The sequence below is a fragment of the Gekko japonicus genome, unplaced genomic scaffold (genome assembly GCF_001447785.1).
Source record: "Gekko japonicus isolate JY-2015 unplaced genomic scaffold, Gekko_japonicus_V1.1 scaffold1280, whole genome shotgun sequence".
In the NCBI taxonomy this organism is placed as follows: domain Eukaryota; kingdom Metazoa; phylum Chordata; class Lepidosauria; order Squamata; family Gekkonidae; genus Gekko; species Gekko japonicus.
The window spans coordinates 300,163-303,473 of NW_015165276.1; the positions used below are offsets into that span (position 1 = coordinate 300,163).

Below are 3,311 nucleotides of genomic sequence, written 5' to 3' on the forward strand. Positions count from 1 at the left end.
TGCTCTGGGGTCACTTCCTGCTCCACCTCCACAGGATCGGGACCTGTGTTCCCTCGAAGCTGAGCTAGCGTGAGCTAGCTCACAGTTTATTAGCCTCCAGCTCAGACATTTTTGCCTTGGCTCAGGAAGGGCAAACTGATCGATGCAGCAGCCCAATCGCTCGCTCACGACTTTAAGCCCAAGTAGCTCACAAAGTAGGATTTTTGCTCACAAGACTCCGCAGCTTAGAGGGAGCACTGGTGGGGACAGACCTCCCTGTGTCTTGGAAAGCCACCGCTAGGCTCAAGATTCTTTTGAACTATGGTGCTGGAGAAGACTCTTGAGAGTCCCTTGGACTGCAAGGAGATCCAATCAGTCAATCCTAAAAGAAAGCAACCCTGACTGTTCCCTGGAAGGCCAGATAATGAAACTGAAGCTCAAATACTTTGGCCACCCAATGAGAAGGGAGCACTCCCTGGAGAAGACCCTGATGCTGGGAAAGATTGAAGGTCAAAGAAGAAGGGGACGGCAAAGAATGAGATGGTTAGACAGTGTCATAGATGCAACGAACATGAAATTGAGCCAACTTCAGAGGACGGCGGAAGACCAGAAGGCCTGGCGTGATCTGGTCCATGGGGTCGCAAAGAGTCCGACTTGACTGTGCGACTGAACAACAACAACAACAACGAGGCTAAGCTGACAAACAATAACGTGCCGAACAGACCGATGCCAACGGAATCCCCGCTTTGCCTGCACCGTCCCCATCTGGACGTCCTCTGTCACCGTCAGGGATGTGCAAACGGCAAAGACCAATACTCACGAAGGGACCGTTTAAACACACGGAGCCGCCTTCTACTGAATCAGGCCCTGGGTCCCTCAAAGGATTATCTAAGACCGGCCGCAGATCTCTAGGGTCTCAGGCCGAGGTCTTCCACATCGTCGCCTCCTGCCTGGGCCTTTTAAACTGGAGATGCCACCGGGGACTCAACTGGGGACCCAACCGGTGTCAGCTAGCTCACAGATTTTTAGCCTCCAGCTCACAAAAACTGTTTCTTCGCTCGAGAGCAAACTAATTGGTGCAGTGGCCAAATCGCTCACTCACAACCTTAATGCAAGGAAATTCTAACACATCCAGGTGCCCTGAGATTGCTACCTATTTTCCGGCACAGATTGGGGACTCTACCAAGAGCTGACATGCAGAGAGACGTGGATCTTTCTTCTGCGTATGGGCTTCTGCCCTTGTCCTATGGCTGTGGAAGGGCTGCAGCCAGCGTTCCCTCTAAGCTGAGTTAGTGTGAGCCAGCTTGCAGTTTTTTAGCCTTGGGCTCACACATTTTTGTCTTAGCCCAGGAAATATGGCTCTGGAGCAGTGTTCCCTCTAAGCTGAGTTAGTGTGAGCTAGCTCACAGTTTTTTAGCCACGGGCTTACACATTTTTGTCTTAGCCCAGGAAGGATGGCTCCAGTGCACACTAATCTATGCACGAGCCGAAGCGCTCAGTCACAACTTTAATTACAGTGGCTCCCAAAGTAGAACTTTTGCTCACAGAACTCCACAGCTTAGAGGGCAAGCTAGCTGCAAACACCCCCCCCCCATCTGAAGCTAAAGAAGAAGAGATTGGATTTATACCCCGCCCTTCACTACTCAAAGGTGTCTCAGAGAGGCTTACAAACTCCTTTCCCTTCCCCTCCCCACAACAGGCACCCTGTAAGCTGAGTTAGTGTGAGCTAGCTCACAGTTTTTTAGCCGCCAGCTCACACATTTTTGTCTTAGTTTCAGGAAGGATGGCTCCAGAGCAAACTAATTTATGCAGTAGCCAAATTGCTTGCTCACAACTTTAATGCCCAGTAACTCACAAAGTAGAATTTTTGCCCACTAGACTCCACAGCTTAGAGGGAACATTGCCTGTGAGGTATGTGGGGCTGAGAGAGCTCTTGACAGAAACGGCTCTTTGTCCAGAACAGCTCTTATCAGAACTACGGCTTGCCCAAGGTCATCCAGCCAGGTGCAAGTGGAGGAGTGGGGAATTGAATCCGGTTCTCCCAGATTAGAGTCCACACACTTAAGCAGAAACGGCCTCTGCCCATCTCTCTCTCTGAACCTGAGCCTGGGCCGTGGTTGCAGGCTGGGCGCTACAGGCAGGACTCCTTTGGCTGGCAATGTAGCCTGGCACAGCCAACGTGCAGCTCAAGGGCTCCTCCCAGCCCGGCTGGGGGACTTCCGAGGAGGGCACCAACCATGCCTGTCGGGGGAAAACCAAACCTCCACCTCTTTGCTCACACGGGGAGACAGGAAGCAGAAGCTGCCAATGATGTTCACACACACAACTCTGCTCCAGAGCAAGACCGCTGATCAACAGCCTCTCGGTCCCCAACCAGGGCCAGGTATTGCGATGTGCAGGAAGGGTTGCCAGCCTCCAGGCGGGGCCTGGGGATCTTCCGCTTTGACAACTGGTCTCCAGCTGACAGAGATCAATGCCCCCCCCCGAGGCAATGGCTGCTTCGAAGGGTGGGCTCCAGTGTCCCCTCCAAGCCGAGTCAGTGTGAGCTAGCGCAAGGCTTTCTAGCCTCCAGCTCACACATTTCGGTCTCAGCTCCTGGAGGATGCGGCTCCAGAGCCAAATAGATTTAGGCAGCAGCCCAATCGCCCGCTCACAATTTTCACGCCCTGTAGCTGGCAAAGCAGAATTCCCGCTCACGGGACTCCACAGCTTAGACTCAGGCAGAGGTTCCCAAACTTATTGGGCCTACCGCCCACCCTTTTCAGGAGAGAGAAAAATTACTCAGCCCCAGTGTTCCCTCTAAGCTGAGTCAGTGTGAGCCAGCTCACAGTTTTTTAGCCTCCGGCTCACACGAGTCGGATTCGACTGGCTTTCGAGCAAGGGAACCTTTACCTTCACATGCTTTTGCCTCCGCTCAGGAAGGAGGGCTCCTGAGCACACTGATTTAATGCAGCAGCCAAATTGCTGTCAGTCCCCAACTTTGCGGGGCAGTGGCTTAGAGGGAGCATCGCTCTAGGGCAGGGTCCCCTGCTGAGGCCCCTCCCCCTCCCCCAACCAAATGCCAGGAGCTCACAAAGCAGGATTTTTGTTCACAAGACTCCACAGCTTAGAGGGAGCATTGCTCAGCACCCCCCCACCTCCAAGGAATCTACCTTCAAAAAGTGGACACACAAAGAAGCAGTGACAAGATTTGCACCCAAGGCTCCTACCGCCCCACCTGGGCTGTCCCCATGCCCCCCAACTTTGGGGGCCAGTGGCTTAGAGGGAGCATCGCTCTAGGGCAGGGTCCCCTGCTGAGGCCCCTCCCCCTCCCCAAACCCCGCCCCCTCCTG

At 53.8% G+C, this 3,311-nt stretch overlaps 1 protein-coding gene across 1 annotated transcript in view; it reads right to left on the bottom strand.

Annotated features, from left to right (window-relative positions):
• The window catches only part of RXRB (retinoid X receptor beta), a 28,519-nt gene that overhangs the window by 24,600 nt on the left and 608 nt on the right, over positions 1-3,311 (bottom strand). The gene's annotated exons all lie outside the window — the stretch shown is intronic.